Source organism: Hippocampus zosterae, chromosome 3 (assembly GCF_025434085.1).
Source record: "Hippocampus zosterae strain Florida chromosome 3, ASM2543408v3, whole genome shotgun sequence".
Lineage (NCBI taxonomy): Eukaryota > Metazoa > Chordata > Actinopteri > Syngnathiformes > Syngnathidae > Hippocampus > Hippocampus zosterae.
The window spans coordinates 14,952,312-14,977,046 of record NC_067453.1 but is presented as its reverse complement, the minus strand read 5'-3'; the positions used below and the strand labels follow the sequence as shown (position 1 = coordinate 14,977,046).

General features: G+C 45.1%; 1 long non-coding RNA gene across 1 annotated transcript; it reads left to right on the top strand.

The window, feature by feature from the left end:
- The first annotated feature begins 4,910 nt into the window (after window positions 1-4,910).
- On the top strand, window positions 4,911-23,689 carry LOC127597352 (uncharacterized). The gene is made up of 3 exons (XR_007961638.1): window positions 4,911-5,469; window positions 13,596-15,023; window positions 23,221-23,689. It is a non-coding gene; the product is annotated as an uncharacterized LOC127597352 (long non-coding RNA).
- The last annotated feature ends 1,046 nt before the right edge of the window (window positions 23,690-24,735 follow it).

Here is a 24,735-nt window from a genome sequence, read left to right as displayed (position 1 = left end):
CGTAAGGGCACCCCGTTCGGGGTGCAGGGATTGGTTCCTTGATTTGTCCCCCCGTTCGGGGGGAACCCTCCAACCGCGAGTAAGCCAAGGAGTTTGGAGGTACAGCAGGTTGACAGCAGTGTGATCGAGCAGATTAGATAGAGTAGAATTTGAATGGGGCTTCACTGATTTATTTCATACAATTCATATCTAAAACACAGTTGAAAAATATTTGATTGTTAAAATATTTAAATACAAGAACTATATCAAGAAATTAACAAAACATAGTTTTTTTAGTTAGGAGAAAAGTCTAAAAACATATCACAAATGACAAACGTTGTGCCTCTCCTCCTCCTGTTCTTCAATGAAGCTGATCACCCTCCAGCTCCCGTTAGAAACATCGTGCTGCTGAAGGTGTGCCGGCAGAATGGTTGTGATACAGGAGGTGCTGTGGACTCTCCCAGAAACGAGGACCTAGTTTAGTTGTAGATCCAGTAAAACATAGTGCAAATGTGACATTATTTATAATGCACAGTTACAGTCTTGTGAATATTAAAAAATGTACTTCATGTAATGCAGGAAGCGAATATTTCAAACGAACTAAGGCAGCAAACAGTAAGAGCAAAATCGTGTTCCAAACATTAACTCTTTTTTTAAATGTCAATTAGCTTGTGAGTAATAAGACAAAATGTGACTGTCAGACAGAGAACTGTCAGAGCAAACGGCAGATTTTAGAAAGTCCTGCCGAAATAAATCTGCACCCGACTGCGACTGTCAGCGTTGAACTGCCGCCATTGCTGTCAAAGTCAGACACATCTCCAAAATTGTTGGAGCAAATTTTTAAGCAGGCTTCATCTTGATAAATTGACCACGTATTTGACATTTACACCATAACGTTACCGCCTAAAATAATCGTAAAACAAAATTTTGTGTAACAACAAGAGTAATATGTACCCCAAAAGCTTTCAAAGCGTCTGAAAGTTTTCTCCTCCGTTTTTGTTGGGGCTTGGCTCGAAATGCATCATGATTGGCCGCCCGAAGTCCACATGTCTGTCGGACGTGCTCTCATTGGTCTACAATACCATCACGGATGAATAAATACTCAAAGGGCTTGCCAGGCAAGCCCTTTGAGTATTTATTCCATATTGCCCACTAGTTCACTAGTAAGGTCATTTTGACGCTTACTAGTGAACATGTAAGGCCATAAATGTGCCCACTAGTTCACTAGTAAGATCATTTTGAGGCTTACTAGTTGACATGTAAGCCACAAAACGCCCGCTAGTTCACTAGTAAGATAATTTTGAGGCTTCTAGTGAACATGTAAGCCACAGAACGCCCACTAGTTCACTAGTAAGATCATTTTGACGCTTACTAGTGAACATGTAAGCCACAAAACGCTCACTAGTTCACTAGTAAGGTCATTTTGACGCTTACTAGTGAACATGTAAGCCACAAAACGCTCACTGGTTCACTAGTAAGGTAATTTTGACGCTTACTAGTGAACATGTAAGCCACAAAACGCCCACTAGTTCCCTAGTAAGATCATTTTGACGCTTATTTATGAACATGTCAGCCACAAAACGCTCACTCGTTCACTAGTAAGATCATTTTGACGCTTACTAGTGAACATGTAAGCCACAAAACGCCCACTAGTTCACTAGTAAGGTCATTTTGACGCTTACTAGTGAACATGTAAGCCACAAAACGCCCACTAGTTCACTAGTAAGATCATTTTGACGCTTACTAGTGAACATGTAAGGCCATAAATGTGCCCACTAGTTCACTAGTAAGTTCATTTTGAGGCTTACTAGTTGACATGTAAGCCACACATCGCCGACTAGTTCACTAGTAAGATCATTTTGAGGCTTACTAGTGAACATGTAAGCCACAAAACGCCCAATAGTTCACTAGTAAGATCATTTTGACGCTTACTAGTGAACATGTAAGCCACAAAACGCTCACTAGTTTACTAGTAAGGTCATTTTGACGCTTACTAGTGAACATGTAAGCCACAAAACGCTCACTAGTTCACTAGTAAGGTCATTTTGACGCTTACTAGTGAACATGTAAGCCGCAAAACGCCCACTAGTTCACTAATAAGATTATTGTGACGCTTACTACTGAACATTTAAGGCCATAAATGTGCCCACTAGTTCACTGGTAAGATGATTTTGACGCTTACTAGTGAACATGTAAGGCCATAAATGTGCCCACTTGTAGTGCTAGTGACATTACACTGTACTTGCATTAAACGCAAATAAGGATGATTACGAAAACATGTAACGGTATCCTATTGGCTGTACGTTTCAAAATAGTGTCATCCCACCAGTCAGGGCTCATGATTTTGGAAATTCTGTGCCCACTTAGTTTTTTAAAACAACAATGGCGGACAGTGTCCTGAGACGTATTCGGCGAAGGTGCAGGGCAATAGAGAGTGCCTGTCATCAAGGGTCTGCCGGTGAAAGTGAAGCACGCGCGATAAACATTTCAATTGCTAATTTAAGAAGAGTTAGTGACCAGTTTAGCGCTGATACTATTCAAAGTTTGATTCAAAGTCCAATAGATCTCCGATCTGTCATCATTGCGGGACCCACTCCTAATGGTGGACGTGTTTGTTCCCATGTGGCACATTGTTTGCACACAGGTAAAATGGCTACCATTTTTTGTCATTGGTTTTTCGTATGTATTTTTATTCGAACTACACACGGGTTTTACTGACGACTTGCTGTGACTTACCTTCTATCACCCTGTCAAACGTCGTTTTATACCAGTGGTTTTCCTGCAAATCAGTAGACTATTAAGTAACGCGATGGCTGTACACTTTTAAGCAATAACTAGTGATCTTTTAGTTATTTAATTATAAGTTTGAATTATTTTTTTCTTGAGTAAAATGGTTAGAGAAAATAGCTGCTCGTGGTTTTGAAGCTGCATATACTTTTATGTACATCTGTGTCTATATGCCTGTACTGTATACAGTATATAAAAAACACGTAGTGATTCGTTTGCTTGAATTCCTTAATCCTTTTATTTCCATACTTTAGGTAGACGAGGAAGACCAGCACTTGACATTACAAGTGATCAAATTGAACTGCTCCCCACTCAGGGCTTTACAGTGAGAGCCATCACTGAGATGTTGTGTTGTTCCTCTTCATACCTGCATAAAAAAAATGAAGTTTTTTCAGATTTCAGCCAGAAATAGATTTACTCCCATTCATGATGTTGACCTGGAAGAGCATGTCAGAAGATTGCACAGCCAATTTCCCAGATCAGGCTCTGAAGCAAGTGTTCTGCTACATACTCTTGTCCCTTCATGTATATATCATTATATTCATTGTGAAAGTGTACTTTCTTTATTGTGTTGTTTTATGAACCTGTTGCAGATGATGAGGGCATACCTGCGTGCTGATGGTATTGTAGTACAAAGAAAAAGAGTTCGAGATATCCTCAACCGTATTGAGCCAGCTGCTGCAGCCCAGAGATGGAGCCAGACTGTGGCTAGAAGAACATACTATGTGCCATTCCCCAATAGTTTATGGCACATGGATGGGCATATGCGTCTCATTCGGTAATAAGGGATCATCTTATATTTGTACTCGTGGGAGCATTAGAAAGCCATATTGTATGGACAGCACAGATTAAATTGAATTTTATCATTTGTATATCCAAGTTACACAAACTCCAAATTGCCTCCATGTAGTCTTAAGTGCACAGCAATACCTTCTCTACCGAGATGATATTTCAAACAAGATATGAAACTTGATTGTTTTCTTGTATTTAATCATTATTCTTTTCATGTTTGTTTTACAGGTGGGTGTTTGTGACACATGCCGGCATTGATGGGAATTCCAGGCTAATAACGTACCTTCAACTGGAGCACAGACAACACAGCTTTGACAGTGTTGAAATATTTTGTCCAAGCCACCTGCCTGTATGGGTTACCCTCCAGAGTAAGATCCGACCATGGTGGTGAAAACACTGGTTGCTCTTTTAATGAACCTACTGCAGGGACAAGACACCAAAATTATTTCTAGCTCCAGCCAACACCCCCTCACAATTTACTCACACCTCCCATGGCCTGATTATCCACCAACAGGGGCCCTTTTTGGATTATCATTTTGGCATAGGAACTTTCCTTTCCTATCCTAACCGAGTGAGATGAGCCGGTAGCACCTGGAGCAAAGATCGTCTAAATTTTAATAATGCTTAGGAAAGGTTCTGACCATCCTTTACGAAAGGAAAGGAGATATATTATGCAGCAGGAATATTTAAAGGGGAAGTCTTTTTTTATGTTGTTGTTGTTGTTGTTGTCGACCCCACCCGTGCCCCGACATTGGGGGACCGGGCCCTCACTCCGTCTCCCGGATCCCCAGACCCCCCTCCTCCGCCCAGCGGGCGAGCAGGGCCGCCACTCCGCTTGGGTTTCGCCAGAGGTCCTCCGGAGTCAGTGTGGTGGGTATGTTTGTGCAGGTGAACAGGTGTTGTGTGTCGTGCACTTGCGTGCCGCATAGCGCACAGAGTGGTGTTGGGTGTGTGTCCGGTGTAATGTTGTGTAGGTAGGAGTGGAGGGCTGGTGATTTGTTGGTTCGGAGTTGTGCTAGGAGTTGTCTGGTTCTGTGTGGTAGGTCTTGCTCTGATGGGTCTATTTCTGGTGCTGGTGCATGTATTTGTTGTGTTGTCTGGTGTCCAAGTGTGTTTGTACAAAGTGGGTGTGTATGTCTTTCATGTTCTGTTTTATGGTGTCGTTGTTGGTGTCCTGTGGTGCTGTGTCTTTGTTGTGTGTGTAGTTGTTGTTGTGGAAGATTGTTTGTTTCTTTTGTCTGGGTGGTGGTGGTTGTTGAGTGAGTGGGTGTAGTGGGTGGGTTGGGTGTTGGGCTTTTTGTCTGATTTGCGATGCGTGTAGTTTTAGATGGATGTTCAGTGGGAGAGTTTTTGTTTCCTCATGCAAGTGTTGTAGGTTTGTGTCTTGTGTGCATCCTGTTGCTATTCTGAGTGCTGTGTTCTGTGTGGTCTGGAGTTTTGTCTTGTTTGTGTCCGATAGTGTTGGTGACCATATAGTGTTTGCGTATTCGAGGCGTGTGAGTGTGGTTGCTTTGTATGTGGTGAGTATAGTTTCTTTGGATTTTCCCCAGTGAGTGGTTGTTAAGGCTTTAAGTATTTTGTTTGATTGCTTGGCGCGGGTTAGAGTGTGTTGTGTGTGTTTTGAGAAGGTGAGTTTGGGGTCCCATGTTAATCCCAGTATTTTGGGTTCGCGGACTGTGGGTAGGGTGGTGTTATCTATTTGTAAAGTGAGCCTGTTGCTGTATTCTGCCGGATCCGGTGTGAACAGAGTGGTGGTGGTTTTGTCTGCGTTGAGTGTGATTTGGTTCTGTTTTGTCCAGTTGTATATGTCGTGGAGATATTTTTGTACTTGTTGTTGTGCCTGTTGTGGTTTGACATGTGTGGATAGAATGGTGATGTCGTCTGCATATGTAACTGTGTGTACATTTGGAGGTGGTTGTGGTAAGTCTGCCATGTATATGTTGAATAGTGTTGGTGAAAGTACTCCCCCCTGTGGTACCCCCGTTTTCGTGTTTCTGTGTTCTGATGTTTCCCCCCGGTATTGAGTGTATTGTCTGCGTCCCCTTATGTAGTTGAAGATGTATTTGATGATGATGTTTGGGGTGTTAGTGTTGTTGAGTTTGTTTGTGAGTGTGTGTAGGTTTACCGTGTCAAAGGCTTTGGACATGTCTAGGGCTATGGCAACTGTTCGTTGTGGTGGTTTTTGTTGATTGAAACCTGTGGCTATGATGTTGTGTATGTGGTGTAGTGCTGTGGTTGTGGAGTGTTGTTTTCGGAAGCCGTGTTGGTGAGAGGGTAGTTGAGTGTTGTTGGTAATGAAGGGTAGTATTACCTTTTCCATTGTTTTGGCTATTGGGCTGAGTAGTGCTATTGGTCTGTAGGATGGGCCGAGTGCGTGGTTTTTGTTGGGTTTTGGTATTGGGATTATTTTTGCAGTCTTCCATATTGCGGGGATGGTGTTGGTGTTGAGTGATGTGTTGTAAGTGTGTGTGAGTAGTGTTATTGCTTTGGGGCCTAGGTGTTTCAGATGTCTGATGTTTATGTTGTCTGGGCCTGTGGAGTTGTTGTTTTTGGAGCGTTGTAGTGCTTGTTTGACTTGTTGTTCTGTGATGGTTATGGGCGTGGTGTTGAGTTTTCGTATTTTGCGTTGTAGTTGTCTGTATGTTCTGTTGGTTTTGTGTTGTATTATGTTGGTGAATTGTTTGTTGAATGCTCGTGCTTTCTGTTTGTTGGATATTGCCGTGTGTTGTCCGAACTGTATTGTGGTGTTTTCTGGTGCTTTTTGTTCTTTGTTAGATAGTCTTGTTACTGTGTTCCAGAGTATGTATTGTTTGTGTCTGTGGTTCCATGCATCCGTTAAGTGTTCTTTCCATAGGTCTTGTTTGTGTTTTTGGATTTGTTTGTCTATTTCTTTGTTTAGGTCTGTGATGCGTGGGTCTTGGTGGTTTTGTTGTCTGATGTCGTTTCTTTGGCTGATGAGTGTTCTGATGTGTTGTGGTAGGAGAAGTGATTTGCTTTTTATTTTTCCGTGGGGTATGTGGTGTTTGTCTGCTGTAAGTATGAGGTTTGTGAGCATGGTGTTGGCTGTGTAGATGTTGTCAGGTATGGTTAAGTTCTCCAGTGCTGATTTTATTTCAGAGGTGTATCCTTCCCAGTCTGCTTTCCTGTAATTTGTGTAAGTTTGAAGGTGTTGTTGTAGGTGGAAAGGAGCACGCGTGTTGTGTGTGATTTTGATGGGAAGGTGGTCTGAACTGAGTGCGTGTATTGTGGTCCATGTTGTTCTGTTTGTGATGCTGTTGCTGGCTGTTGTGATGTCCGGTGATGTTGGTTGTTGGTTGATGTTTTTAGGTTTTCTGGTAGGTGTGTTTGCGTTTAAAGTGATTTGTTGGGAGTTCTGTAGTACGTCTGCAATGAGGGTGCCTCTGTGGTCGTCGTAGGGAGAGTGCCATTGTGTTGAGTGAGCGTTGATGTCTGCGGTTAGAATGGTGTTGTTCAGCGAGTTTATGTATTGGAAGGTGTTGGTGATGTCTGTGTCTTCTGTGGCGTGGTCTGGTCGGGTGGTATCTCTGGGGGGTATATACATGTTGCATATGTGTAGTCTTTTGTGGTTGGTTATGTGAATCTTTACGGTTTGAATTTCTGTAGTGTTGGTGTTAATGTTGTTGGGGATGTTCATGGGAGTGAATGTGACTGATTTGTGAATGTATGTGAGCAGTCCTCCTCCTCCCTTGTGTTCTCTGTCTTTCCTAATGCTGGTGTAGTTGGTGAGACGAGGTGTGTTGTGTTGTTTTTCTAGTTTGGTTTCTTGTATGGTGATGATGTCTGCGTGCTGTTGTGAGGCGAGTTCTTCTAGTTCTGTTTTCTTGTTTTGGATGCCGTTGATGTTTATTTGTAGTATGGTCAGTGTGTGTTTGTTGTTTTTGTTGGTGGGTGTTGTTCTTTGTGGGTTGTTCGGGGGTTGTGGTGTTGGGGTGTTTGTTGTTTGCGTGTGTGTTCTGCATGTCCACGTGTTTGTGTATTGGCGGGTGGTGATGCCGGAGCAATGTCTGTGTATCCAGTGTGGGTGTGTTGAGTTGCATCTGAGTGAGGTTTGTCTGCGTGTGATGATTCTATTGCAGCTATTGCAGGTCCAGGTTTGGGGGGGTGGTCTTGTGTTTGTTGTATCTCTGTTGGAGTTGTCTGTCCGTGTTGCGTTTGAGGGTAGTGTTGGTGAGGCGAGTGTGTTGTTTTGGTCTGTTTGTGCTCTGCTGCCTGTTGGTGTCCTACGAGGTGTTGTTGTTCGTGGTGGTGTTTTGGGATGTAGTCTGCATTTCCATGTTATGTTGTATTGTCTAGTGTTTATGTTTGTGCAATGTTTGTGTACCCAGTGTGGTGTGTGGTGGTTGCATCTGAAGGATGTCTGTCTTCTTGTAATCTGTTGTGTGCAAATGTCGCATGTCCAGGTAGTTTGTTGTGTGTGTGTTTGTTGCGTGCGTGAGAGTGTCTGTGTGGGCCCCGGATTTGTCTCTATGTCCCCCGCCTGGAGCAAAAGGTCCGCCCGCCACCCTGCCAGGTTCAGGGGGCGGTTAGCCGAAAAAAAAAAAAAAACGGCCGTAAGGGCACCCCGTTCGGGGTGCAGGGATTGGTTCCTTGATTTGTCCCCCCGTTCGGGGGGAACCCTCCAACCGCGAGTAAGCCAAGGAGTTTGGAGGTACAGCAGGTTGACAGCAGTGTGATCGAGCAGATTAGATAGAGTAGAATTTGAATGGGGCTTCACTGATTTATTTCATACAATTCATATCTAAAACACAGTTGAAAAATATTTGATTGTTAAAATATTTAAATACAAGAACTATATCAAGAAATTAACAAAACATAGTTTTTTTAGTTAGGAGAAAAGTCTAAAAACATATCACAAATGACAAACGTTGTGCCTCTCCTCCTCCTGTTCTTCAATGAAGCTGATCACCCTCCAGCTCCCGTTAGAAACATCGTGCTGCTGAAGGTGTGCCGGCAGAATGGTTGTGATACAGGAGGTGCTGTGGACTCTCCCAGAAACGAGGACCTAGTTTAGTTGTAGATCCAGTAAAACATAGTGCAAATGTGACATTATTTATAATGCACAGTTACAGTCTTGTGAATATTAAAAAATGTACTTCATGTAATGCAGGAAGCGAATATTTCAAACGAACTAAGGCAGCAAACAGTAAGAGCAAAATCGTGTTCCAAACATTAACTCTTTTTTTAAATGTCAATTAGCTTGTGAGTAATAAGACAAAATGTGACTGTCAGACAGAGAACTGTCAGAGCAAACGGCAGATTTTAGAAAGTCCTGCCGAAATAAATCTGCACCCGACTGCGACTGTCAGCGTTGAACTGCCGCCATTGCTGTCAAAGTCAGACACATCTCCAAAATTGTTGGAGCAAATTTTTAAGCAGGCTTCATCTTGATAAATTGACCACGTATTTGACATTTACACCATAACGTTACCGCCTAAAATAATCGTAAAACAAAATTTTGTGTAACAACAAGAGTAATATGTACCCCAAAAGCTTTCAAAGCGTCTGAAAGTTTTCTCCTCCGTTTTTGTTGGGGCTTGGCTCGAAATGCATCATGATTGGCCGCCCGAAGTCCACGTGTCTGTCGGACGTGCTCTCATTGGTCTACAATACCATCACGGATGAATAAATACTCAAAGGGCTTGCCAGGCAAGCCCTTTGAGTATTTATTCCATATTGCCCACTAGTTCACTAGTAAGGTCATTTTGACGCTTACTAGTGAACATGTAAGGCCATAAATGTGCCCACTAGTTCACTAGTAAGATAATTTTGAGGCTTACTAGTTGACATGTAAGCCACAAAACGCCCGCTAGTTCACTAGTAAGATAATTTTGAGGCTTCTAGTGAACATGTAAGCCACAGAACGCCCACTAGTTCACTAGTAAGATCATTTTGACGCTTACTAGTGAACATGTAAGCCACAAAACGCTCACTAGTTCACTAGTAAGGTCATTTTGACGCTTACTAGTGAACATGTAAGCCACAAAACGCTCACTGGTTCACTAGTAAGGTAATTTTGACGCTTACTAGTGAACATGTAAGCCACAAAACGCCCACTAGTTCCCTAGTAAGATCATTTTGACGCTTATTTATGAACATGTCAGCCACAAAACGCTCACTCGTTCACTAGTAAGATCATTTTGACGCTTACTAGTGAACATGTAAGCCACAAAACGCCCACTAGTTCACTAGTAAGGTCATTTTGACACTTACTAGTGAACATGTAAGCCACAAAACGCCCACTAGTTCACTAGTAAGATCATTTTGACGCTTACTAGTGAACATGTAAGGCCATAAATGTGCCCACTAGTTCACTAGTAAGTTCATTTTGAGGCTTACTAGTTGACATGTAAGCCACACATCGCCGACTAGTTCACTAGTAAGATCATTTTGAGGCTTACTAGTGAACATGCTAGCCACAAAACGCCCAATAGTTCACTAGTAAGATCATTTTGACGCTTACTAATGAACATGTAAGCCACAAAACGCTCACTAGTTTACTAGTAAGGTCATTTTGACGCTTACTAGTGAACATGTAAGCCACAAAACGCTCACTAGTTCACTAGTAAGGTCATTTTGACGCTTACTAATGAACATGTAAGCCGCAAAACGCCCACTAGTTCACTAATAAGATTATTGTGACGCTTACTACTGAACATTTAAGGCCATAAATGTGCCCACTAGTTCACTGGTAAGATGATTTTGACGCTTACTAGTGAACATGTAAGGCCATAAATGTGCCCACTTGTAGTGCTAGTGACATTACACTGTACTTGCATTAAATGCAAATAAGGATGATTACGAATACATGTAACGGTATCCTATTGGCTGTACGTTTCAAAATAGTGTCATCCCACCAGTCAGGGCTCATGATTTTGGAAATTCTGTGCCCACTTAGTTTTTTAAAACAACAATGGCGGACAGTGTCCTGAGACGTATTCGGCGAAGGTGCAGGGCAATAGAGAGTGCCTGTCATCAAGGGTCTGCCGGTGAAAGTGAAGCACGCGCGATAAACATTTCAATTGCTAATTTAAGAAGAGTTAGTGACCAGTTTAGCGCTGATACTATTCAAAGTTTGATTCAAAGTCCAATAGATCTCCGATCTGTCATCATTGCGGGACCCACTCCTAATGGTGGACGTGTTTGTTCCCATGTGGCACATCGTTTGCACACAGGTAAAATGGCTACCATTTTTTGTCATTGGTTTTTCGTATGTATTTTTATTCGAACTACACACGGGTTTTACTGACGACTTGCTGTGACTTACCTTCTATCACCCTGTCAAACGTCGTTTTATACCAGTGGTTTTCCTGCAAATCAGTAGACTATTAAGTAACGCGATGGCTGTACACTTTTAAGCAATAACTAGTGATCTTTTAGTTATTCAATTATAAGTTTGAATTATTTTTTTCTTGAGTAAAATGGTTAGAGAAAATAGCTGCTCGTGGTTTTGAAGCTGCATATACTTTTATGTACATCTGTGTCTATATGCCTGTACTGTATACAGTATATAAAAAACACGTAGTGATTCGTTTGCTTGAATTCCTTAATCCTTTTATTTCCATACTTTAGGTAGACGAGGAAGACCAGCACTTGACATTACAAGTGATCAAATTGAACTGCTCCCCACTCAGGGCTTTACAGTGAGAGCCATCACTGAGATGTTGTGTTGTTCCTCTTCATACCTGCATAAAAAAATGAAGTTTTTTCAGATTTCAGCCAGAAATAGATTTACTCCCATTCATGATGTTGACCTGGAAGAGCATGTCAGAAGATTGCACAGCCAATTTCCCAGATCAGGCTCGGAAGCAAGTGTTCTGCTACATACTCTTGTCCCTTCATGTATATACCATTATATTCATTGTGAAAGTGTACTTTCTTTATTGTGTTGTTTTATGAACCTGTTGCAGATGATGAGGGCATACCTGCGTGCTGATGGTATTGTAGTACAAAGAAAAAGAGTTCGAGATATCCTCAACCGTATTGAGCCAGCTGCTGCAGCCCAGAGATGGAGCCAGACTGTGGCTAGAAGAACATACTATGTGCCATTCCCCAATAGTTTATGGCACATAGATGGGCATATGCGTCTCATTCGGTAATAAGGGATCATCTTATATTTGTACTCGTGGGAGCATTAGAAAGCCATATTGTATGGACAGCACAGATTAAATTGAATTTTATCATTTGTATATCCAAGTTACACAAACTCCAAATTGCCTCCATGTAGTCTTAAGTGCACAGCAATACCTTCTCTACCGAGATGATATTTCAAACAAGATATGAAACTTGATTGTTTTCTTGTATTTAATCATTATTCTTTTCATGTTTGTTTTACAGGTGGGTGTTTGTGACACATGCCGGCATTGATGGGAATTCCAGGCTAATAACGTACCTTCAACTGGAGCACAGACAACACAGCTTTGACAGTGTTGAAATATTTTGTCCAAGCCACCTGCCTGTATGGGTTACCCTCCAGAGTAAGATCCGACCATGGTGGTGAAAACACTGGTTGCTCTTTTAATGAACCTACTGCAGGGACAAGACACCAAAATTATTTCTAGCTCCAGCCAACACCCCCTCACAATTTACTCACACCTCCCATGGCCTGATTATCCACCAACAGGGGCCCTTTTTGGATTATCATTTTGGCATAGGAACTTTCCTTTCCTATCCTAACCGAGTGAGATGAGCCGGTAGCACCTGGAGCAAAGATCGTCTAAATTTTAATAATGCTTAGGAAAGGTTCTGACCATCCTTTACGAAAGGAAAGGAGATATATTATGCAGCAGGAATATTTAAAGGGGAAGTCTTTTTTTATGTTGTTGTTGTTGTTGTTGTCGACCCCACCCGTGCCCCGACATTGGGGGACCGGGCCCTCACTCCGTCTCCCGGATCCCCAGACCCCCCTCCTCCGCCCAGCGGGCGAGCAGGGCCGCCACTCCGCTTGGGTTTCGCCAGAGGTCCTCCGGAGTCAGTGTGGTGGGTATGTTTGTGCAGGTGAACAGGTGTTGTGTGTCGTGCACTTGCGTGCCGCATAGCGCACAGAGTGGTGTTGGGTTGTGTCCGGTGTAATGTTGTGTAGGTAGGAGTGGAGGGCTGGTGATTTGTTGGTTCGGAGTTGTGCTAGGAGTTGTCTGGTTCTGTGTGGTAGGTCTTGCTCTGATGGGTCTATTTCTGGTGCTGGTGCATGTATTTGTTGTGTTGTCTGGTGTCCAAGTGTGTTTGTACAAAGTGGGTGTGTATGTCTTTCATGTTCTGTTTTATGGTGTCGTTGTTGGTGTCCTGTGGTGCTGTGTCTTTGTTGTGTGTGTAGTTGTTGTTGTGGAAGATTGTTTGTTTCTTTTGTCTGGGTGGTGGTGGTTGTTGAGTGAGTGGGTGTAGTGGGTGGGTTGGGTGTTGGGCTTTTTGTCTGATTTGCGATGCGTGTAGTTTTAGATGGATGTTCGGTGGGAGAGTTTTTGTTTCCTCATGCAAGTGTTGTAGGTTTGTGTCTTGTGTGCATCCTGTTGCTATTCTGAGTGCTGTATTCTGTGTGGTCTGGAGTTTTGTCTTGTTTGTGTCCGATAGTGTTGGTGACCATATAGTGTTTGCGTATTCGAGGCGTGTGAGTGTGGTTGCTTTGTATGTGGTGAGTATAGTTTCTTTGGATTTTCCCCAGTGAGTGGTTGTTAAGGCTTTAAGTATTTTGTTTGATTGCTTGGCGCGGGTTAGAGTGTGTTGTGTGTGTTTTGAGAAGGTGAGTTTGGGGTCCCATGTTAATCCCAGTATTTTGGGTTCGCGGACTGTGGGTAGGGTGGTGTTATCTATTTGTAAAGTGAGCCTGTTGCTGTATTCTGCCGGATCCGGTGTGAACAGAGTGGTGGTGGTTTTGTCTGCGTTGAGTGTGAGTTGGTTCTGTTTTGTCCAGTTGTATATGTCGTGGAGATATTTTTGTACTTGTTGTTGTGCCTGTTGTGGTTTGACATGTGTGGATAGAATGGTGATGTCGTCTGCATATGTAACTGTGTGTACATTTGGAGGTGGTTGTGGTAAGTCTGCCATGTATATGTTGAATAGTGTTGGTGAAAGTACTCCCCCCTGTGGTACCCCCGTTTTCGTGTTTCTATGTTCTGATGTTTCCCCCCGGTATTGAGTGTATTGTCTGCGTCCCCTTATGTAGTTGAAGATGTATTTGATGATGATGTTTGGGGTGTTAGTGTTGTTGAGTTTGTTTGTGAGTGTGTGTAGGTTTACCGTGTCAAAGGCTTTGGACATGTCTAGGGCTATGGCAACTGTTCGTTGTGGTGGTTTTTGTTGATTGAAACCTGTGGCTATGATGTTGTGTATGTGGTGTAGTGCTTTGGTTGTGGAGTGTTGTTTTCGGAAGCCGTGTTGGTGAGAGGGTAGTTGAGTGTTGTTGGTAATGAAGGGTAGTATTACCTTTTCCATTGTTTTGGCTATTGGGCTGAGTAGTGCTATTGGTCTGTAAGATGGGCCGAGTGCGTGGTTTTTGTTGGGTTTTGGTATTGGGATTATTTTTGCAGTCTTCCATATTGCGGGGATGGTGTTGGTGTTGAGTGATGTGTTGTAAGTGTGTGTGAGTAGTGTTATTGCTTTGGGGCCTAGGTGTTTCAGATGTCTGATGTTTATGTTGTCTGGGCCTGTGGAGTTGTTGCTTTTGGAGCGTTGTAGTGCTTGTTTGACTTGTTGTTCTGTGATGGTTATGGGCGTGGTGTTGAGTTTTCGTATTTTGCGTTGTAGTTGTCTGTATGTTCTGTTGGTTTTGTGTTGTATTATGTTGGTGAATTGTTTGTTGAATGCTCGTGCTTTCTGTTTGTTGGATATTGCCGTGTGTTGTCCGAACTGTATTGTGGTGTTTTCTGGTGCTTTTTGTTCTTTGTTAGATAGTCTTGTTACTGTGTTCCAGAGTATGTGTTGTTTGTGTCTGTGGTTCCATGCATCCGTTAAGTGTTCTTTCCATAGCTCTTGTTTGTGTTTTTGGATTTGTGTGTCTATTTCTTTGTTTAGGTCTGTGATGCGTGGGTCTTGGTGGTTTTGTTGTCTGATGTCGTTTCTTTGGCTGATGAGTGTTCTGATGTGTTGTGGTAGGAGAAGTGATTTGCTTTTTATTTTTCCGTGGGGTATGTGGTGTTTGTCTGCTGTAAGTATGAGGTTTGTGAGCATGGTGTTGGCTGTGTGGATGTTGTCAGGTATGGTTATGTTCTCCAGTGCTGATTCTATTTCAGAGGTGTATCCTTCCCAGTCTGCTTTCCTGTAATTTGTGTAAGTTTGAAGGTGTTGTTGTAGGCGGAAAGGAGCACGCGTGTTGTGTGTGATTTTGATGGGAAGGTGGTCTGAACTGAGTGCGTGTATTGTGGTCCATGTTGTTCTGTTTGTGATGCTGTTGCTGGCTGTTGTGATGTCCGGTGATGTTGGTTGTTGGTTGATGTTTTTAGGTTTTCTGGTAGGTGTGTTTGCGTTTAGAGTGATTTGTTGGGAGTTCTGTAGTACGTCTGCAATGAGGGTGCCTCTGTGGTCGTCGTAGGGAGAGTGCCATTGTGTTGAGTGAGCGTTGATGTCTGCGGTTAGAATGGTGGTGTTCAGCGAGTTTATGTATTGGAAGGTGTTGGTGATGTCTGTGTCTTCTGTGGCGTGGTCTGGTCGGGTGGTATCTCTGGGGGGTATATACATGTTGCATATGTGATGGGACGTGTGGTCAAAGTGGAGAAACAGATTCAGTCCATCGAGAAGTCTTTTTTTATTTTCAATGCCTTTACAATCATACATTCTATGCACATACACTGGTCTAAACATGGTATTCAGATGAATTTTACCTTTGTGGAATATGAATTATGCAGAAAATCTCACTTGTTTTTATCCAAATCAGGGGGCTAACATTTTGTACTTGCTATTGACCGAACAGTACATCACAGTTTCTGTGAGGACAAAATTTCTGGTTCTGTCACAGTCCACCGGAAGCAGAAATTGCTTTCACATCGCGCAGCTGTAACTTGGGCCGATCACAAGTGCTGCTTAACTTGTTAAACTAAATGAAGAGATGCCTCCGTGCAATACTCAGAGTAAGATGACGTTGTGTAAAGGAAGTGGCATGATTTATAGAAGCTAATGGAGTGCTGTGTCTGTCTCCTAAATACAATAAGATCTTTTTAAATGGCTTTTCAATTTTTCTTGCAGGGAAAAATGTACATCTACATATCTACTGTATATCTATAAAAAAAATCCTCGTCTCACCCCTCAGGTGGTGTCCATCCCTCATTCAGCTGGGGTCCTCTACCAGAGGCCAGGAAGCTTGAGGGTTCTGCGCAGTATCCTTGCTGTTCCCAGCACTGCACATTTCTGGACTGAGATGTCCGATGTTGTTCCCGGGATCTGTTGCAACCACTCATCATCTAGTTTGGGGGTCACTGCCCCGAGTGCTCCGACCACCACAGGCACGACTGTCCCCTTTACCTTCCAGGCTCTCTCCAGCTCCTCTCTGAGCCCTTGGGATTTCTCGAGTTTCTCGTGTTCCTTCTTTCTGATGTTTCCAGCACTTGGGACCGCTACATCCACTACAACGGCTTTCCTCTGCGCTTTATCTATCATCAGGATATCTGGTTGGTTCGCCATTACCATCTTGTCAGTCTGGATCTGGAAGTCCCATAGGATCTTCGCTCTGTCATTCTCCACCACCTTCGGAGGTGTTTCCCATTTTGACCTTGGGGTGTCCAGTCCATACTCCGCACAGATGTTTCGGTAGACTATGCCAGCCACCTGGTTATGGCGTTCCATATAGGCTTTCCCTGCCAGCACCTTACACCCTGCAGTTATGTGTTAGATCGTCTCAGGTGCCTCTTTGCACAACCTACACCTTGGGTCTTGGCTGGTGTGGTATATCTAGGCCTCGATGGCTCTGGTGCTCAGGGCCTGCTCCTGAGCAGCCAGGATGAGTGCCTCTGTGCTGTCCTTCAGGCCAGCCCTCTCTAGAACTCTGATAGGACTTCTTGAGATTGGCCACGGCAGTTATTGTCCGGTGGTACATCCCGTGTAGGGGCTTGTCCTCCCATGATGATGGTCCCTCTTCCAGCACCTCATCTTCTGTTCCCCATTGTCTGAGACATTCTCTGAGTACATCATCCGTTGGTGCCTTCTCCTTGATGTATTTGTGGAGCTTGGATGTTTCATCCTGGACAGTGGCTCTCACACTCACTAGTCCCCGGCCTCCTTCCTTTCGGCTTGTGTACAGTCTCAGGGTGCTGTATTTGGTATGGAACCCTCCATGCATGGTAACGAGCTTTCGGGTCTTAACATCCGTGGTCTGAATCTCTTCCTTTGGCCACCTTATTTTTCCTGCAGGGTATCTGATCACTGGAAAGGGCATAGCTGTTTATTGCCCGGGTCTTATTCTTGCCATTGAGCTGGATTCTTAGGACTTGCCTCACTCGCTGGAGGTATTTGGCCATAGCCGCTTTCCTTGTTGCCAGTTTGAGGTTGCCATTGGCTTGTGGTATACCGAGGTACTTGTAGCTGTCCTCAATGTCTGCTATTGTTCCTTCAGGGAGTGAGACCCCTTCAGTGCGGACTACCCTTCCTCTCTTAGTCACCATCCGACTACATTTCTCCAGCACGAATGACATCCCGATGTCGCTGCTGTAGATCTTGATTGTGTGGATCAGGGAGTCTATGTCCCTTTCGCTCTTAGCAAACAGCTACATGTCATCCTTGTAGAGGAGGTGACTGATCGTAGCTCCATTTCTGAGGCGGTATCCATGGCCTGTCTTGGTGATTACTTGGCTTAGGGGGTTCAGTCCTATGCAGGACAGCAGTGGGGAGAGTGCATCACCTTGGTATATGCCACATTTGATGGACACTTGGGTAAGTGGCTTGCCATTGGCTTCAAGTGTGGTTTTCCACATCCTCATCAAGTTCGCAACGAAGGCTCTTAGGGTCCTGTTCACCTTATACACATCCAAGCATTCAGTGATCCATGTATGTGGCATCGAGTCATAGGCTTTCTTTTAATCAATCCAGGCTGTGCACAGGTTGGTACATCGGGACCTGCAGTCTTGTGCGACTGTTCTGTCAACCAGGAGCTGATGTTTGGCTCCCCTGGTATCTCTACCAATGCCCTTCCGTGCTTCGCTCATGTATTGATCCATGTGTGCACTTATCTTAGCCGCAACATGAGCTTCCAAAATTGTGGAGGGACAGGTTATTGGCCGATAGTTGGATGCGACTGCACCCTTTGAGGGATCTTTCATGATAAGGATCGTTCGCCCTTCGGTTAGCCATCCTGGGTGAGTCCCATCCCTAGGCAGCGGTTTCATTTGTGCTGCTGGGCGCTCATGGAGTGCTGTGAGTCTCTTTAGCCAGTAAGTGTGGACCATGTCCGGGCCTGGTGCTGTCCAGTTCTTCATATTTGAGACTATTTCCTTTATGTCTGCCACTGTTATGGTAATTGGGTTCTGTTCAGGGAGGTGTCTGTGCTCCTCTCTTTGGGTGACCAGCCATTGTGCACTGCTGTTATGTGCAACCTCCTTCTCCCATCTGCCTCTCCAGTACCTTTCAGTTTCCAGTCTTGGTGGATCAGCTCTGTTGTTAGGACCCTCCCACTGAGCGTACACTTTCGCAGGTTGTGTTGCAAACAGCCTGTTTATTCGTCTGGCCTCATTCTCTTTCGTGTACCGCTTTAGGCGGCTGGACAAGGCTTGGAGCCTTTGTTTCGAGTGCTTCATATATGGTCATCTGGATGTACCTCTCAGGATCGGCCTTTTCATCACACCTCTCTGGACCTCAGTCAATTGACTCACATCTTTCCGAGCCGCCTTGATCTTAGCCTCCAACCGTCTTTTCCATGGTCGGTAATGTATCTCATGGCTTCCATGGTTGCTCTTATAGCCAAGCATCTCAAGGATCACTGATGCTGAAGCGTATATCAGTTCATTTCCGTGATCGTTACGGTAAGGATCGCCCTCAGTGCTGCATTCACACTTTCCAAGAGACTTTCAGGTGGTACTTCACATAGCCGTTGTAATCGGATTCTAGGTTTCCCAGCTTTCATTCTTGCCATGATCTTAGCTTTCAGGTCAGTTGCTGCCTCGCTCAGCATTTCATTCATTGGGGCTGGCCTCCCAATCTCATCATCTGCATTCACTCTGGTATGAACTCCTCTGATCTGGCAGCCTGGGGCCCCTCACCATGGAACCTGCGTTGTACCTCATCAATCTCAAGTTGTGACAGCAGTTGCCGTTTGTGGATGTTGGAACACTGAGTTACGAGTTGTTTCGTGGCCACCCGTGACTGTGGGTTTCGAAGTAGCCATTTAGCCCACATTCTCTCCATGTAACCTCTCTGACTAGGCTTGCTTGAGTAGTAGCATTCCAACAGAGCCATGTTATTGCATCTTGCCCATCTCTGCTCCATTTTTCATCAAGGTGCTCTGGTTCCCCAGCACCTGACGCAGACCTTGTTTGGCCGGGCGACGTCTGAGCTGGCATGTCATTCATTTTATTGTCTCTCATCATTGTATGAGGTACGCATTAGCGTGAAGGCTCTTGCCCAAGGACCCACACTGGATGGTGTTATGTGCTCATTTTTTGCCCCAAGTGGGGAGCGGAGGGACGGGCGCTGGGGGGGGGACCATCGTGATGGGGCGGGCCCCTACGCGGGATGTGCCACCGGACCGTGGCTGAGGTGGCTGATCTCAAGAAGTCCTATCGGTGGCTGGAGGGGACTGGCCTGGGGGACAGCGCAGGGGCGCTCATCCTGGCTGCTCAGGAGCGGGCCTTGGGCGCTGGAGCCGTCGAGGCCCGGATGTGCCGCGCCGGACAGGACCCGGGGTGTGGGTTGTGCGGGGAGGCGCCTGGGACGATCCGGCACGTGGCTGCGGGGTGTGGGATGCTGGCAGGGGGGGCCTGCGTGGAGCGCCATGGCCAGGTGGCTGGCGTGGTCTGCCGAGGCATCTGTGCGGAGTGTGGACTGGGGGCCCCGGGGTCAGAGTGGGGGGCACCTCCGAGGGTGGTGGAGGGTGGCGGAGCGGGGATCCTGTGGGACTTCCGGATCCAGACTGGCGGGATGGTGGTGGCGAGCCAGCCAGATGTCGTGGTCGTGGATGGGGGGCGGAGGAGGGCCGTTGTGGTGGATGTGGCGGTCCCAGGTGGTGGAGGCATCGGGAGGGGGGAGCATGGGGGGCTCGGGGGGTACCAGGGGCTCGGGGAGGGGCTGGGGAGGGCCTGGGGGGTGGGGGTGGCGGTCGTGCCTGTGGTGGTCGGGGCGCTCGGGGCAGTGACCCCCGGACTGGATGGGTGGTTGCGACAGATCCCGGGACCAGCGTCGGACATCTCGGTCCGGAGGTGTGCGGTGCTGGGAGCGGCGGGGGTACTGCGCGGGGCCCTCGGGCTTCCTGGCCTCTGGTGGAGGACCCGAGCTGAATGAGGGACGGACACCACCCGAGGACACCTCCTATTGGCTCCATGATAAGAGCTCCACCCAGCAAAGAATTAACCCTTTAAAACCTGATTCTGAGCTTTCACAATTATTTACCGCCATTTGCGTAATATCTACAGTATACAGAAGGAATCAAGCAATTTTTACCAATGTATCTGTAGGTGATGTTTATTTATTATGTACACAGAGATAAAGAGTAATGGCACAGCTCTGCAGTATCTTTCCACTTTTATATATGTATGCTATACTAAATAAAATGAATAGGGCACCATATAATGCAACAGTTATGCAACTCCCTAAATAATGATGTGAATTTTCAGTTGTTGCTAAATCAGTTAGGATGTTATAATTTGTGGTGTAGATGCGAATTTAGGAGAGCAGGACAATATATCGCATTGCAATTGGAGCAGCAGCTTGGTTGATGATGTCCCCAAACCGGCTCATCTATTATATTTGTCGTGCAATACAATGAAAATGAGCACAATTGCAAAACATAGGCTTCTTATATTTTAAAATAAAATAATCACATGTTTACCGTTCTGGGGTTTCTACAATCATGAATGGAGGCATTATTTACAGCAGGTTGATGTTGTTGTTGTTGTTGTCGACCCCACCCGTGCCCCGACATTGGGGGACCGGGCCCTCACTCCGTCTCCCGGATCCCCAGACCCCCCTCCTCCGCCCAGCGGGCGAGCAGGACCGCCACTCCGCTTGGGTTTCGCCAGAGGTCCTCCGGAGTCAGTGTGGTGGGTATGTTTGTGCAGGTGAACAGGTGTTGTGTGTCGTGCACTTGCGTGCCGCATAGCGCACAGAGTGGTGTTGGGTGTGTGTCCGGTGTAATGTTGTGTAGGTAGGAGTGGAGGGCTGGTGATTTGTTGGTTCGGAGTTGTGCTAGGAGTTGTCTGGTTCTGTGTGGTAGGTCTTGCTCTGATGGGTCTATTTCTGGTGCTGGTGCATGTATTACTTTGTTGTGTTGTCTGGTGTCCAAGTGTGTTTGTACAAAGTGGGTGTGTATGTCTTTCATGTTCTGTTTTATGGTGTCGTTGTTGGTGTCCTGTGGTGCTGTGTCTTTGTTGTGTGTGTAGTTGTTGTTGTGGAAGATTGTTTGTTTCTTTTGTCTGGGTGGTGGTGGTTGTTGAGTGAGTGGGTGTAGTGGGTGGGTTGGGTGTTGGGCTTTTTGTCTGATTTGCGATGCGTGTAGTTTTAGATGGATGTTCAGTGGGAGAGTTTTTGTTTCCTCATGCAAGTGTTGTATGTTTGTGTCTTGTGTGCATCCTGTTGCTATTCTGAGTGCTGTGTTCTGTGTGGTCTGGAGTTTTGTCTTGTTTGTGTCCGATAGTGTTGGTGACCATATAGTGTTTGTGTATTCGAGGCGTGTGAGTGTGGTTGCTTTGTATATGGTGAGTATAGTTTCTTTGGATTTTCCCCAGTGAGTGGTTGTTAAGGCTTTAAGTATTTTGTTTGATTGCTTGGCGCGGGTTAGAGTGTGTTGTGTGTGTTTTGAGAAGGTGAGTTTGGGGTCCCATGTTAATCCCAGTATTTTGGGTTCGCGGACTGAGGGTAGGGTGGTGTTATCTATTTGTAAAGTGAGCCTGTTGCTGTATTCTGCCGGATCCGGTGTGAACAGAGTGGTGGTGGTTTTGTCTGCGTTGAGTGTGAGTTGGTTCTGTTTTGTCCAGTTGTATATGTCGTGGAGATATTTTTGTACTTGTTGTTGTGCCTGTTGTGGTTTGACATGTGTGGATAGAATGGTGATGTCGTCTGCTTATGTAACTGTGTGTACATTTGGAGGTGGTTGTGGTAAGTCTGCCATGTATATGTTGAATAGTGTTGGTGAAAGTACTCCCCCCTGTGGTACCCCCGTTTTCGTGTTTCTATGTTCTGATGTTTCCCCCCGGTATTGAGTGTATTGTCTGCGTCCCCTTATGTAGTTGAAGATGTATTTGATGATGATGTTTGGGGTGTTAGTGTTGTTGAGTTTGTTTGTGAGTGTGTGTAGGTTTACCGTGTCAAAGGCTTTGGACATGTCTAGGGCTATGGCAACTGTTCGTTGTGGTGGTTTTTGTTGATTGAAACCTGTGGCTATGATGTTGTGTATGTGGTGTAGTGCTTTGGTTGTGGAGTGTTGTTTTCGGAAGCCGTGTTGGTGAGAGGGTAGTTGAGTGTTGTTGGTAATGAAGGGTAGTATTACCTTTTCCATTGTTTTGGCTATTGGGCTGAGTAGTGCTATTGGTCTGTAAGATGGGCCGAGTGCGTGGTTTTTGTTGGGTTTTGGTATTGGGATTATTTTTGCAGTCTTCCATATTGCGGGGATGGTGTTGGTGTTGAGCGATGTGTTGTAAGTGTGTGTGAGTAGTGTTATTGCTTTGGGGCCTAGGTGTTTCAGATGTCTGATGTTTATGTTGTCTGGGCCTGTGGAGTTGTTGCTTTTGGAGCGTTGTAGTGCTTGTTTGACTTGTTGTTCTGTGATGGTTATGGGCGTGGTGTTGAGTTTTAGTATTTTGCGTTGTAGTTGTCTGTATGTTCTGTTGGTTTTGTGTTGTATTATGTTGGTGAATTGTTTGTTGAATGCTCGTGCTTTCTGTTTGTTGGATATTGCCGTGTGTTGTCCGAACTGTATTGTGGTGTTTTCTGGTGCTTTTTGTTCTTTGTTAGATAGTCTTGTTACTGTGTTCCAGAGTATGTATTGTTTGTGTCTGTGGTTCCATGCATCCGTTAAGTGTTCTTTCCATAGCTCTTGTTTGTGTTTTTGGATTTGTGTGTCTATTTCTTTGTTTAGGTCTGTGATGCGTGGGTCTTGGTGGTTTTGTTGTCTGATGTCGTTTCTTTGGCTGATGAGTGTTCTGATGTGTTGTGGTAGGAGAAGTGATTTGCTTTTTATTTTTCCGTGGGGTATGTGGTGTTTGTCTGCTGTAAGTATGAGGTTTGTGAGCATGGTGTTGGCTGTGTGGATGTTGTCAGGTATGGTTATGTTCTCCAGTGCTGATTCTATTTCAGAGGTGTATCCTTCCCAGTCTGCTTTCCTGTAATTTGTGTAAGTTTGAAGGTGTTGTTGTAGGCGGAAAGGAGCGCGCGTGTTGTGTGTGATTTTGATAGGAAGGTGGTCTGAACTGAGTGCGTGTATTGTGGTCCATGTTGTTCTGTTTGTGATGCTGTTGCTGGCTGTTGTGATGTCCGGTGATGTTGGTTGTTGGTTGATGTTTGTAGGTTTTCTGGTAGGTGTGTTTGCGTTTAGAGTGATTTGTTGGGAGTTCTGTAGTACGTCTGCAATGAGGGTGCCTCTGTGGTCGTCGTAGGGAGAGTGCCATTGTGTTGAGTGAGCGTTGATGTCTGCGGTTAGAATGGTGTTGTTCAGCGAGTTTATGTATTGGAAGGTGTTGGTGATGTCTGTGTCTTCTGTGGCGTGGTCTGGTCGGGTGGTATCTCTGGGGGGTATATACATGTTGCATATGTGTAGTCTTTTGTGGTTGGTTATGTGAATCTTTACGGTTTGAATTTCTGTAGTGTTGGTGTTAATGTTGTTGGGGATGTTCATGGGAGTGAATGTGACTGATTTGTGAATGTATGTGAGCAGTCCTCCTCCTCCCTTGTGTTCTCTGTCTTTCCTAATGCTGGTGTAGTTGGTGAGACGAGGTGTGTTGTGTTGTTTTTCTAGTTTGGTTTCTTGTATGGTGATGATGTCTGCGTGCTGTTGTGAGGCGAGTTCTTCTAGTTCTGTTTTCTTGTTTTGGATGCCGTTGATGTTTATTTGTAGTATGGTCAGTGTGTGTTTGTTGTTTTTGTTGGTGGGTGTTGTTCTTTGTGGGTTGTTCGGGGGTTGTGGTGTTGGGGTGTTTGTTGTTTGCGTGTGTGTTCTGCATGTCCACGTGTTTGTGTATTGGCGGGTGGTGATGCCGGAGCAATGTCTGTGTATCCAGTGTGGGTGTGTTGAGTTGCATCTGAGTGAGGTTTGTCTGCGTGTGATGATTCTATTGCAGCTATTGCAGGTCCAGGTTTGGGGGGGTGGTCTTGTGTTTGTTGTATCTCTGTTGGAGTTGTCTGTCCGTGTTGCGTTTGAGGGTAGTGTTGGTGAGGCGAGTGTGTTGTTTTGGTCTGTTCGTGCTCTGCTGCCTGTTGGTGTCCTACGAGGTGTTGTTGTTCGTGGTGGTGTTTTGGGATGTAGTCTGCATTTCCATGTTATGTTGTATTGTCTAGTGTTTATGTTTGTGCAATGTTTGTGTACCCAGTGTGGTGTGTGGTGGTTGCATCTGAAGGATGTCTGTCTTCTTGTAATCTGTTGTGTGCAAATGTCGCATGTCCAGGTAGTTTGTTGTGTGTGTGTTTGTTGCGTGCGTGAGAGTGTCTGTGTGGGCCCCGGATTTGTCTCTATGTCCCCCGCCTGGAGCAAAAGGTCCGCCCGCCACCCTGCCAGGTTCAGGGGGCGGTTAGCCGAAAAAAAAAAAAAACCGGCCGTAAGGGCACCCCGTTCGGGGTGCAGGGATTGGTTCCTTGATTTGTCCCCCCGTTCGGGGGGAACCCTCCAACTGCGAGTAAGCCAAGGAGTTTGGAGGTACAGCAGGTTGACAGCAGTGTGATCGAGCAGATTAGATAGAGTAGAATTTGAATGGGGCTTCACTGATTTATTTCATACAATTCATATCTAAAACACAGTTGAAAAATATTTGATTGTTAAAATATTTAAATACAAGAACTATATCAAGAAATTAACAAAACATAGTTTTTTTAGTTAGGAGA